General features: G+C 33.6%; 1 protein-coding gene across 3 annotated transcripts in view; it reads left to right on the forward strand.

The window, feature by feature from the left end:
• The first annotated feature begins 2,272 nt into the window (after positions 1-2,272).
• Positions 2,273-13,821, forward strand: part of LOC120432411 (protein gone early) — a 205,885-nt gene continuing 194,336 nt past the window's right edge. The window contains exons 1-2 of one of the 3 annotated variants that reach the window (XM_039597623.2): positions 2,273-2,702; positions 6,270-6,758. The gene's annotated coding sequence lies outside the window, so the exon portion shown is untranslated. The remainder of the gene's footprint in view (positions 2,703-6,269; positions 6,759-13,821) is intronic. The other 2 variants (XM_039597628.2, XM_052706359.1) reach the window with 2 other exon arrangements.

The raw sequence follows: 13,821 nt of genomic DNA on the forward strand, positions 1-13,821 counted from the left end.
CCTATCTTACTAAAGAAAGATATAGGATTTGAATAAAGATCAAGCGTTTTTCTCAGTTGCATGCTGTGAATTTTTCCTCGATTTTTTCCATTACACGTTTATCATATAAGAAAAAACAAAAAAAAAATAAACGTTTATCGAAATAGTTCACACTTTCAAACGAACAAAAAACAGAGACAATATCCAACTCTAAATCAAAAAGAATTATTGGTCAACATCTGGGAGTGAATAGAGCGGCTCAAAAGCGGAACCGTTTTGAACTGTCAAAGTGGAACCATTTTACTGTTCGCCAGAAGCAGCAAGTATTGTAATCGATCATTAGGGAAATTATTGTAAAAAGCAAATGTGGTTTGTTGATTTTCTTTTTCTATTGATATTTTCATAACATATTTTAACTATCAAACCTTTTGTAATTATTCTCGGAATTGGGTCCTAAAATGAAGCTTAGATTGCTGATATTATTGTTTGCAGCGATAAAGCTTATTTTTCTGAGTACAATGACCCTTTGTACGACCACAAAGAGTTTAAAATGGATTTTTAAATCAATTTTGAAAAATTAACCTCGCGGTCCTTCTTGACAGAAAAGCTCCTACTTGACAGCTCGTTCCAAGGGAACCATAGTTGATCCATCGAAAAAATGTTGTCTTGTCATATTTTTTTTACATTAAAATGAAAAAAAGTGATCAGAAATGGTTTTTAATCGTGTTTTTTACCGTTGTACATAAAAATTGACAAAGGGCTTTAGTACCCAATTACCAGAACCATAACCAATAAATCCGTCGTCGAGCCATTCTTTCTCCAATGAACCCACTTCCTACTGGCACTTCTTTGTGTGCAGCAAAAATCAGTCATGATGTCACAAAATTATGCCAAACCATTGGGGCTTTATTGAAAAAAAAAAACAGAGCGAATTCGCCATTTGCATGGTACAGCATTAAAAAAGGTGAATCGTGGGTGAATCTAAAGTTTCTATGGTTGGTACAACTAACAGCTACCAGATCTCTTTGAGTGCAACTTCAACGGCTGGCAGAATTTTGAGACGGAATTAAATTTAACATTCGAAAACCGGTCTCTATTGCAAGATTGCTACTCAATCCTAGACGTCCAAAGGATGGGATGGGGAGAGCACCCAAACGATGCGAACTGACGACCTTTGGATTGCGAGTCCAACTGTCGAAAAGTGACTCCACCGAGGCAGGTTTGGTCTGGTACTTTATAGTCTGTACCTCGGTCTGTACCAACTCCAGGGAGACGACTCCTACACCTGAAATGACATAACAACCTGACTTGACATTCGTGCCGGGACCAAAATTTACTTCTCCGTCCGACGGTAGTGCGTGATCAAGCATTCCTAGTCTCAAGAAAATCTATAGCCGGGGTCGACTGGGATTGGACCCAGGCCATTTGGTTCCTAAAATCGAGCCAAAATGAGTGATATTATTGTTCACAACGTTAAAGCATACTTTTCTGAATACAATGACCATTTGTTCGACCGCAATGCATTTAAAATTGATTTTCAAATAAATAAAAAAAAATAACTTCGCGGCCCTCCTTGACAAAAAAGGTCCTACTTGACAGATCGTTCTAAGAGGACCATATTTTATACATTGAAAAAATGTTGTCTTGTCCATTTTTTTTCGCGTGAAAATGAAAACAAGCAGAAAAATGTTTTGTAGAATCAGCCTGTACGAGGTTTGAATCAACAAAATTTTTGTTGAATATAATCAACGCCGATTTTGCGTTGAAACAAACCTTGATTTTCTCAATTCCACAAAAGTCTTTTGTTGTTTTGAAAAAGCTGCTTTGACGTTTACCGTTGATTCAACAAAAATCATGATTTTCAAATCAACAAAACGTTTTGTTGATTCAAATATGCCTCATTTTTCTGCGTGAAATAGTGAAAAAGTTTTTAATCGTTATTTTTACCGTTGTACATAGTTTCACCGCCATCTTGGAACTGATACCCAATTTTGTTAACAATTTCAGCGTTTTCAAAGATCACGAAATGAAAGAAATTTTAAATTTAATGTATTTTTGCTCTAATTTCACTAAACTTTTCATGCAACACAAGAAATTTCAATTTGATTTTTTCAGTCTTGAACCATCGGTAGCATCATCAGTGGCCGCTCCACTCCGCACTCAGGCAGCATAACTTTTTGTAAACAAACTGACACTCACCGTCCTCCTATCTGTGTGAGTGCACCTCCATGTTTGCATGTGTTTGAGAGCGTACGTAGCGTAACATTTCCAGCTCTCGGCCGTTTGCTTTGCTTTTCATTTTCAGTCTCAGTTTGGCCGTGCCGTCGTTTGGACGCGTAAAACCGGTAGTCGCGCGCTAGTTAATCGCAGTCACTAACGGATCCACGTGTGCGGGAGTGGGTTTGTGTGCGTGTGTGTGCACATAGTTGTTGCATCTCTTTACTGCTTGCAGCAGCATATCAGGAGGGCAATTATCAACACAATCAAACAACAAAAGTAACACAAAAAGGTGGAAAAGAAGAATCTTCTTGAGGAAGAAGTTGAACGAGAAGAAGATTCAGAAGTGTAGTTGTTGTGTTTTGTTGGAAGAAGTCGTGGCATCAGAATATTTTTGTGGAACGAAATTACGTTGCAAGTGAGCCAAGTGAGAGCGAGTTTTGGCGCGTAATTCGGCGTGTTTCCGGTTGCTGCGTCGACATATCGACTGCGAATCGATACAAAAGGTGACTTCAATGCGTGGATATCAACTTAGCTTCTGTAATGAGATTTCATTGAACCACCTCAAGTAATTCCTTACCTGAAATGAAGAGAAATTCAAGATGATGGGAACATTCCATTCATCATCTTCTTCATTCATATTCTTGTTAGATAAATAATAAGCAACTCTAAAGGAGAATAACGACTTGTATCGGTTAAGAAGAGAGGTTCTTATAGCATTTTTTCTAATTGGAAAATCGCGTGATTCGCGGCTTCCGGTTTTTGAGAAATGAGGCGTAATATTGAATGTTTTACCTTTTAAAATTTTAGTCTTGATTCCAAAATTTAAAAAATATTTTTTTTCGAATAGATCAGAACATTTTACAAATGTTTCTTTTTTTTGGTTATACATATCTTGAATAAGGTGCACTTTATCAAAATATCTGTAAAGTACTTTTTGATTGGAAAATTGATTTGATTTGAAGTAACAGATTTTCAAATAATTACGTACCACTTTTATATGGACAGTTGCCAAAATTATATGGAGTCTTGTATGGTTGAACCAATGATACAAAATAGCTTTTTGGTCATAGGGAAGGCCCCCGCAAAGTTTGAACCAAATAAAAAATATGAATAAAATCCATTTCCGGTTTTGGTGGAGAATTGCAAGCTACAAAAAGCGAAAAAAAATCTATTGCATGCTACAAAAAGCGAAAAAATTCCAGAGGAATCGACAAATTGCAAAACGTAACGACTCCGCGTAAAAAGAGTTATCTCTGTATGAGCAAAAAATTAGTCGACGAGTATAAATTTTTTTAAAATTTAAAGTTTTTTTTTTGCAAAAACCAAAATGTTACCATATAAATATAACATAACTGTTTGATGAAAATTTAATTCCACAAAAGGCTGCCCAGAATAACTATGGGACTTTTTTTCAAAACCTCGCTCCACAAGCTGAATATTCTTCCTAGAGCTGTTTTGGGACTCTGGGCCAAATATTAGCAAAATCAGTCAAAATTTACCCATTCGAGGGTGTAGAATAAGATTATCTTGGGTGGGTTTGAAAAACCAAATTTTTTTACAATTTGATCGCTGCTCCAATCCAAATATTCAAAAAGTTAGATTCTTTAGAAATTTAATGTTCTACAACTTTGTTGAACATGCCAAAGCTGTAAAACTCGATCCCGGAAAGGTACAAGCGATGTGAATTGTAGTTTATGCAACAAGTAGCAAAAAGAAGGTTTTTTCAGCACGAGTCGTACATTTATCCAACGAGGTTCACCGAGTTGGATAAATACGACGAGTGCTGAAAAAAATCAAGTTTTGCAACGAGTTCCATACAACATTTTTTGCAAATCTTAAAAAAACCCTTTGAGTGAAATTTTAAGTCAAATTTTCATGTATTTTTTCAATAAATCGTTTAAATACAAAAAATGTTGAAAAGTGTTACTTTTCGAAACAAGTGCTGAAAAGTGTTGCTATTCGATTCTGTTATTTTTGGTACAGAAAAGTAGGCTATTTGGTCGTTCAAAAATGACAGGAGAAGTAAGTAATTCCCCGACGGAATTGCAAAAACAAAAATAAAATTTGATTGATTTTTTTTTTTTGCAAGCTTCAGGCTCGAGTATCAATGGGTTATTCTCAACCAATTTCGCTCAAAATTGGCACAGAAGCTTAAAATAACACACTTACTATCATACCAAACGTTTGGTAGTGTGTATGAACTCCGTGTAAAAGCGGTGTCAAACTACAAAGTGACCCCGATCATTTGACAACAGTTGGTGTCAAACCATCAGGGTTTCAGTGTATCAATCCAAAAATAAAAGCATTTTTTTGTAAAGTTTGCTAAATTAATTATAATTAATTTTGTAGGATATGAAGTTTGATATTTCGGATGATGTATGAAGTTTGATATTTCGGATGATAGGGTGATAGGAACAATAATCCGATGAAAAATCGCACTGCACGGACCGGTGGCCGGAGTACAGACCACCGGAAGATCCGGATTTTTGGAAAAAGTGTCGGATTTATCCAATTGTGAACTGATAAGCTTTCTTCTACCATGAATAGTCATGCAAAATAATCCTAGAATAATATTAAATACCATACAACCCATCGGAACCGGTTCCACCGATCTCCGGTGGCCACATCCGGATCGGCATGATCGTAAATTGACGTATTTTTCAATGTTATGAAGTTTGATGTGCAACATGATGGGTTTTCACCATAAAAGTCAAATTGGCCGTTCATTCGGTACTCGGGAACCGGTTCCAGGTTACCCGGAACTGGCCAGTAATACCCCAGATAGGTTCTGTCGATCGTGATTTGTGTTTTTTTGTAAGTCAACCAAGTCAACCATCGTAAGTGGTATCACATATACGTGAAAAACAGTAAAAAATTAACTTTTCGGATGTTCCGGATTTCCGGAACCGGTAGGGCACCTGGCCCCGACATTAATATTTGCAGTAAAAGTGTAGAAAAATACATGTCGAATGCAACCCGGAGCATCCTGATTGGTTGACACGGCGTGTTTTCTAGTACAACCTTTTCAGGAAAAAATAGTCATCACTTCTTTAAAATGTGTCTTATAGGAAATTTTCTCAGCTTTTCAATGCTTCTATGAGCGAAATGTTTCATCAAGAAATTTCTGAGTTGTCTTTATTAAGTTTTTTGTTTTAAATACCTTCATTTTCTATTGGAAACTTTATAATAACAGTTCACGAAACTTGTCAAATGATGTGTTTTATGAGTCATTTACTCATCAAAATGTGCAAAATAAGACAAGAAACAAATTTGTAAAAAGTTGCAAATCGCTAAACATTTTAAAAGTTAAGTTTTAACCGAGTTTTGAATATGTGGGATTTATTCAGAAATTAAAATTATAAAACCGTATTTAAATAAAAAAATATTAAAACAATAGATTATTATATAATTTTTGTGTACGCGTCTGCTCTAATTTAGTTGATACAACCAAAATTTTTGCAGGTTTGAGATTGGTAAGGGTGTTATTGGATTTTTATGAATAAATATAATATTTTTAAGAATAAATTACTATGTCAGAACATCATTGAAACTCGTTTGCAACACAACGAGAACTTTTCACAATTAGTTCGCGAGTCTCGTGTTACTGCTCTTACATCATTTCGCGACTCATAGAGTCGTCGCTGAATCACTTCGCCTAGATAACAGCAACAACGCAAGTAGCATTCATAACGCAAACCACGTGCTCTGGGACACATCCATCAACTTCCTTTCGCAAACGCAAACTTGCTTCTTTCGACGACGTCGATCGCCTTTCGTAAGGCTTCCAGCGATTGATTTATGAATATCACCTTTCGCAAAACTGCATTTTTTTTTTTTGCGCGCGCTACCCAGTTTAATTGTTCCTTTTTTGGCAACGCCAACCCGCAGAAACCGGTCCTCAACAACCGGCCGGCGTGGGGGCAACTTTCCCACCACATAAGTGAGAGAGACCCCAAAGTCAGTCACAACTCTTTACTTGTACTCTCTTTCAACGCTGAATTGCTTGAGGTTTGCGTGCAAGAAGATCGGGGGTCCATCCATAAATGACGCTTCATTTGAAGTAATTCCAGTTTTTTCTGCTTCATTTCAGAGGTTTCAAGAGCTCCAAAAACCAGTACTGGCTGTACTGTGCAACAGTTGGGACCTCCGCGCGGCTTGGCCGCTCCTTCCCCTTCGTGTGGAATGTTTTAGTGAGCCTCTTCTGCGCCGTTTTAAAGCTGGAGATGGTGGTAGTGGTGTAGCGAATTCGCACGGAAGATTTTTGCAAATCATAAGAAATAAGTGCTCTGGCGAGACGAGTTCGAGTCCAAGCGCGGCAGAAATCTAAATCACGAATCTCTTGAGCTGTTTGATGAAATACAGATCGAAAATAGCGAAAATAAATAAAACCGAAAAGTCTGTTTGAAGTGAGTTTCATGGTGAGCTTGGTCGATTATGTGTAGTTGTGAGATTTTGCAAAAAAAAAGGTGAAGACGTAGAGATAACTGCTAAACCAGGTGAAGTGCTCGACGAAGATCTTGTTGACTTGGTAGTTGAACGAGCGTGTGTTGCAATTTAAGGTACGTACTCAACAGATGTTATCAGTTGTGTTAGAAAACGGTGTTAATTTCTCAAAAACTCAACCAAATATTCCCTTTCAAACTCATCGATTTAACCTCAAGATGAACTCTCCCCGTCGACTGTTTGCTATTCAAATCGTGCTGCAGGTCAAATGTCATGAATGTTAAGGGCTGACCAGACAATTCCAACCCAGAAAATCTCCTGATCCCCACTCGCCATCATAAGCTGCTGTTTATTCATTCATTTCGCTGCCTTTCGATAGTTTGATTAACATACAGAGGACGGCATGCGAGCTTGAAAATTGATTCGGGCTTACTACTGTCGGGCTGCTACCTTTGTAGAACGTGAAGACTTTAAACGTGGCTTTGGCTCATTCCTCTGGTTATGCTGTGAACCCTACATGTATGGCTGTCAAGCGTGCGGCGAATTGAAATCAATTTAAACTCATCAAGTGTACCTTGCAGTAGTACACTACAACGATGAAGACAACGACGACGACGCCGGGCACTTCATGGTCAAACAGCTGACTTTGAAGATGTTTAGAGGAGATTCTGGTGATGAGCCTACAGAAATATTAATACAAGCTTAAATTAGAGAAGACATGATATTTTTAATCCTATTTTAAAATTACCCTTATCGTTCTAACGCTAAGACTAGAGGTGGGCAAAACCGCTCTTTTTTAGGAGCCGCTCATTTTCGTTCGCTCATTTAAAAGAGCCGCTCTTTTGAACGGTTCTTTCGCTCTTTTTTAAAATTTGGATAAAACGGGTTTTTCTAAGATTCGTGTGATTTTATAAGTTATTTCACATTGGACTTTTATAAATTATTTTATATCTCTATGTCAAGATTTCTATTCGAACTTAAACATTTGAGTAATTGAATGGCATCCAAACTTCTGGATCAAAATGTGGAAAAACTGCTATTAATTTTAAAATTGCGTTTATTTCTTAAAGAATTGAACTTATACTGATATTTTATTTGAAGAAAATAATCTGTGAACTCTTTTCTATAAACGCTTAAGTTAAATCGGACAAAAGGATATTTTTTCCAAAATCTCTAAACTATTCAGTAGATTTTGGTAATATTTTTCAAATTATGCAATTTGAAATACTCAAATTTGTATTCTGGTAATACTTTAATTGAAAACAGTTGTACAATGAAAAGTTTTTTCATTTTGTTTAGAAAATCATTTACTTTTGGGATTTATCTTTAAAAGCTTTGAAACATTAGAAAATGCATTATCAATTCTCAAAAACAAATTTAACCCTTTTTTTTTTGGAAATTCAATAAATAATATTCATAACAAAAATCATGCCATCTTGAAAGGATTCTTTGAAAAAAACCATAGTTTGAAAAAGAACCGCGGTTCTTTTTTTGTGAGCCACGGTTCGTTCGCTCTTTTCAGTGAACCGGCTCTTTGAGCGGCTCGCTCTTTTTTTGCCCACCTCTAGCTAAGACATAATATTTGAATCTAATTTTCTCAAAGTTGAGACATTTTTATTACGTGCTTATCTGTTCTTAAGGTGACTGACTGAATTACCAGTTGACCAGGCTTTGGTTTATTTGTTTATCGCCTTTCTTGCAAGGAATTTTGGTTAGTTTGTATTTAGACTGTTTCAACAGGGTTTTAAATACAAAAATACAAAAATACAAAAATACAAAAATACAAAAATACAAAAATACAAAAATACAAAAATACAAAAATACAAAAATACAAAAATACAAAAATACAAAAATACAAAAATACAAAAATACAAAAAAAAAGCAAAAATACAGCAATAAAAAAAATGTTTGGCCCTTTTGAAATGTTAGTCTAGACTTAAAAAATTTTAAAATTTTGTTTTCGAAAATTTTACAAATGTTTCATAATTTAACATTTAAAATCGGACCATTAGTTGCTGAGATATCGACATTAGAAAATGGTGGTTTGTTTGGGTGAGACTTAGAAAACATCAATTTTCCTGTTTTTAAACACTTGCATGGCAATTTCTCAGCAACTAAGGGTCGTATCAACAAAGTTCATAAAAGCAAAATATAGAGAATTTTCTCAGCTCTTCAAAAATATTTTTTTCAAAAGTGGGCAAACATGTTAACTAGGCTTAGTGATTTTTCACGCCTGAAAATAGCAAATTTCACGGGGATCTCATTTTCAAAACACCAAATTTCACGGAAATTTCGAGGAACGTGAAAAATGTTAAAATAACTCTGAAAATCTTTTGTTTAAATAACAGAATCTACTTTTTATGCTTCTTTATATATTATTCTTCAATAAACTAAAAAAATCTTCTCTAAATTTGAACGTGACACAACAAAAATCTCAAAATTTTCAAAATAGTTTCCATCTGGTTTATCGATGAGCTCTATTTATATTTTAAAACAAAATGTAGGGCATGCGTATTATCATTTATTGAACTACTTTTCCAATATTCGACGAATAAAGCAAAAACGTTTTCGCTGATTTGCTTCTGTTTTATCAATAAACATTTTATTGAATTTCATATCAGGTGTTTTCCGTGCATACGAAACGGGTCGGTTTGTTCGTTTAGTGCTCTTTATTTCGATTCGATTTATTCAATGTTTTCGAAACATTGCAGTATTGTTTTAATGTTAAGCATTGAGTTTGTGATTCATACTTTATGAATCAAGTGGAGTTTTTGCCCTGTATTACGATTAATCCTCAGAATAAGATGTTTTTTGGTGAATGTTTGCATTTTGACTTTCATTCTTTTGACAATCGATGCTACGGCGTTTCAGTTTCCCTCCGTTCCGAATACAATTTTTTCAATGGGCATGAGTTGCACAGAAGTTTTTGTCGTAACTTGGATGCAAGTTGAAGCGACGCGATCTTGTTTCTGTACAGGGGGTCGCTATTCTTGTTTTTTTTTTTTGTGAAATTCGATATGTTGAATGTTTTGCAATCAATAGAAAAGCGTGAGAAATAACGAAGCTTAGTGGTCACTGTTGAGCTAATTTTTCGGTGGTGCAACATAGTGCTCAGTATCATTGAAGGATCATCGTCAAGGAATTCGGTGAGGACTTTCCAATTACATATTTTTATATTATATTATACATTTTATTTATTGTATTATTATATATCATCACACTTGACACATTCTACACAACTAATGTAATCATAAATTGGAGCGTTTGGTACGGTATGTCCACGCATCCTTCCTCCCCTGTTGATTCTGTGAAATGTGATCCGTTCTCAGAATCCTCTCTGCGGTAAACACAACGCAGTAGGGCTGGCCGCTTTAATTTTTGCAATACATTTTCGGGTGTTCTCGGATGTACTGCAATTATTAATACTGACAAGAAAAGTGCTTGGGGCGTAATCTAATCGCAAGACTTTCCAGCATGCTTTCATCGGACTGGCTGCGTTTGTGTTAGATTAGATTAGATTAGATAAACATTTTATTGAATTTCATATCAAAGCAAGATTCAACCATATTGTCCAGCCAAAATGAGTAAAATAGTTTGAATTTTCTGCGACATTTAGCCCATTCAAAATAATTTTTAAGGATTTCATCTCTATTTTCATAAACAAAATTTAAAAAAACAATAGGCAAAAATAACATAATTTGTAATGAAATCGAAATTTTTATTCAAAATGAGAACAGAAAACAAAAAAAATAGCAGCACATATTTTTTTTTACTTTCACGGGAATCATCCACCCAAAAAATCAAATAACATTAAAATTAAACAGGAATCAGAATCTAAAATGTTTTTAAAAGGTGTTTTCAAAGATAAAAAATATTCTTCATTAAATTTTGGATAAAACAAAGCTTAATTTCTTTTTAAATTTTACATTTCAAACAAAAAGTATTGTTTTCACTAATGCGAAAAAAATATTACTAAATTTTGATAGTTCTTAAAAATTGAAAAAATTAAACAATTCTTGACTTTTTTTTGATAAGGTCCTATAAACAAATGTAAACATTGAGTGTATCCCGCTTACTCCGATCGACTTTGACATAAGGTGTGAAAGGGATACACTCAATGTTTACATTTGTTTATAGGACCTTATCAAAAAAAGTCAAGAATTCTTCAAATGGTTCATATCAAGCTCTTCAATTGAAAACTTTTAAAATTTACGTAAATTGTCTTTATGGTTGATATATTGATGTTATTTGAAGAAAAAAATTATTCATTGAAATTTATAAAATTCAAGAATTTCACACCGTCCGAAATCATCAAAATTCACAAACCCACAAATTGAACAAGGATATTCACATAATTTTTATTCCTATTTGAGTTTGATAAAATATTTTGAGAAAAATCGTTAAATTTTCCACAAACATAAAATTTTACGGGATTTCGCGGATAAAGATAAATTTCGCGGAATTCACGCTGTCCGCGAAATAGTGAAATTTCACTAACCCTAATGTTAACTAATTTAAAAAAATGAAAAACTGCGACTTTAAAAAAAAAAAATACCTAAAAATGGCTTAAACTTGAAAACGGTGCACTTTATTTTAATTTCACTTTAGTACTTTTTGATTGCAAATTTGATTTTACATCGAAAAATGAAGCTGAAAAATTTTTGCGACCAATATTTCGATTTTTTTTAAAATAATCAGTATTGATTAAAAAATGTATAACTCGGTCAAAGACTTTTTGCACAACCTGGAAATTTCTGAAAAGTTGTCATATGATGTCTTCCAAAACATATCAGAAAATAAAAAAATAGTTTTTTGGCAAATCAAGTTTTAGTGACAAAAAGTGAAATTAAAAATCACCAATTTTGTGTATAATTTTTTTCAGTGTAGTCCTTCTGCATACCTACAACTTTGCCGAAGACACCAAATCGATCAAATTTTGTTTTTTTTTTATATTTTTAAATTTTCATGCATCATTTTTGTATGGACAGCTGCCAAATTTGTAAGGAAAATTATATGGACAAACTAATGATGCAAAATGGCTTCTTTGGGCATACCGAAAGCACAACAAAAGTTTCAGCCGGATTAAAAAATACAAAAAATTAAATTCTACTAAAATGACCGATTTCGTAGAGAATTGCTCATACCCATTTTGTATGATAAGCCCTTAAAATTTCAAGATTTCGAAAAAGTGTTCACGTGGTTTATGGATGGTCCCCAGGTATTGGATAAGTTAAAACATATTTTTTGAAAATTCTTTCAAACAACTTACAACAAACCATTTCGTGTTCCTGTTCCAATTCATAGTGTAATCAGCATAAATTTTCAAGCTTAAATGCAAATCTACCGGTACACACACCACCACAGCACCGCCAGCAATCGAGCAATATTTAGTTTCAAGTTTTATTACAGCTCGTCGATGCATACCGCCATCAGCCGGCAGCTGTTTGCAACCCAACTCACGTTATCACGCAGTTTTGAAAACCCGGAGAACGCGAGAAAAAGAGACTCAAGTTTTGCTTACTTGACGTCTAGCCTTAAATTGTAAGGGAATTTGAGTTATTTGGACACACATTTTTTAAGAAGCAGTTCTAGCTGTAATTTTCCAGATGTTTTTTTGCTATTACAAAACATATTTTCTATTCCTTCTTAACTATAACTTATTTTGTTTAAAAAAGCATTATTTTAACAAATTTTCAAACTAATTTAGATCACAAATTTTAATCGCAATAAACCTTAAACTAGTCCAACTACGGTTCGTTCCCACCTAACTAGATCTTGTTAAGTAACACCCTACCTTTCCAACTAGAACTCAACTGCTGTAACAGCTTTCCGGTTGATCAGCCCAGAACAATCGATCACATTACGGGCGAGCTCGAGACACTTTTGCCGAGGCAACTGTCACCACCTTCTGGGTGAGGGGCGAGGCGAGGTGGATCGGTTCCGACCGTTTCACGGTTGATTCCACACACATACAACATCTCCTCAAAGTCACCTTTGCCTATAGTTGGGTGCAATGTCAGCACATTTAAATAAAAAATACACAGAAAAAGATGAAAAATTCATGGAACAAAAGTTTTTATGACTTGAATTTGAAAAAAGAAAAAATGTTGAAACTATTTATATTTGCTATAAAACGAATTTAATAAAAAAGCATATTTTAAATTTCATTCAAGCTTTTTGAACTGTGCAGCACCAGTTTAATGGGAACCTAATAATGCCACGCGTGTCGATCGGTTTAACGGTTTCAAGTTCCACGGATGGACGACAAATATGGTTCTTTTTGGTTTCTTTGGGGAGGTGAGACTGATTTATGATACCTGGCACATTCCGAGGAAGGCGCAGGAATTCGAACGATTCGCCAAGCCCAAACTGAGGGAATTTTTAGTTTGAATTGATGACTTTTTAGAAGAGATTAATTTTGACCATTTAGTTACAATCAACTGCTATTTTTGGGTCAAACCTTGCTATGTAAATTTTCCATGTGTATTTGTTCATATTTTTCATTCATGCTTGTCAAATTTGCTTTTTTTGGTGTATTGCTTAAGAAATATACAGAATTCAACAATTAAAGAATTTGAAAAGCGCTCAATTGAAATATTTAACAATTTAACAATTTAACAATTTAACAATTTAACAATTTAACAATTTAACAATTTAACAATTTAACAATTTAACAATTTAACAATTTAACAATTTAACAATTTAACAATTTAACAATTTAACAATTTAACAATTTAACAATTTAACAATTTAACAATTTAACAATTTAACAATTTAACAATTTAACAATTTAACAATTTAACAATTTAACAATTTAACAATTTAACAATTTAACAATTTAACAATTTAACAATTTAACAATTTAACAATTTAACAATTTAACAATTTAACAATTTAACAATTTAACAATTTAACAATTTAACAATTTAACAATTTAACAATTTAACAATTTAACAATTTAACAATTTAACAATTTAACAATTTAACAATTTAACAATTTAACAATTTAACAATTTAACAATTTAACAATTTAACAATTTAACAATTTAACAATTTAACAATTTAACAATTTAACAATTTAACAATTTAACAATTTAACAATTTAACAATTTAACAATTTAACAATTTAACAATTTAACAATTTAACAATTTAACAATTTAACAATTTAACAATTTAAC

Source organism: Culex pipiens, chromosome 1 (genome assembly GCF_016801865.2).
Source record: "Culex pipiens pallens isolate TS chromosome 1, TS_CPP_V2, whole genome shotgun sequence".
In the NCBI taxonomy this organism is placed as follows: Eukaryota; Metazoa; Arthropoda; class Insecta; order Diptera; family Culicidae; genus Culex; species Culex pipiens.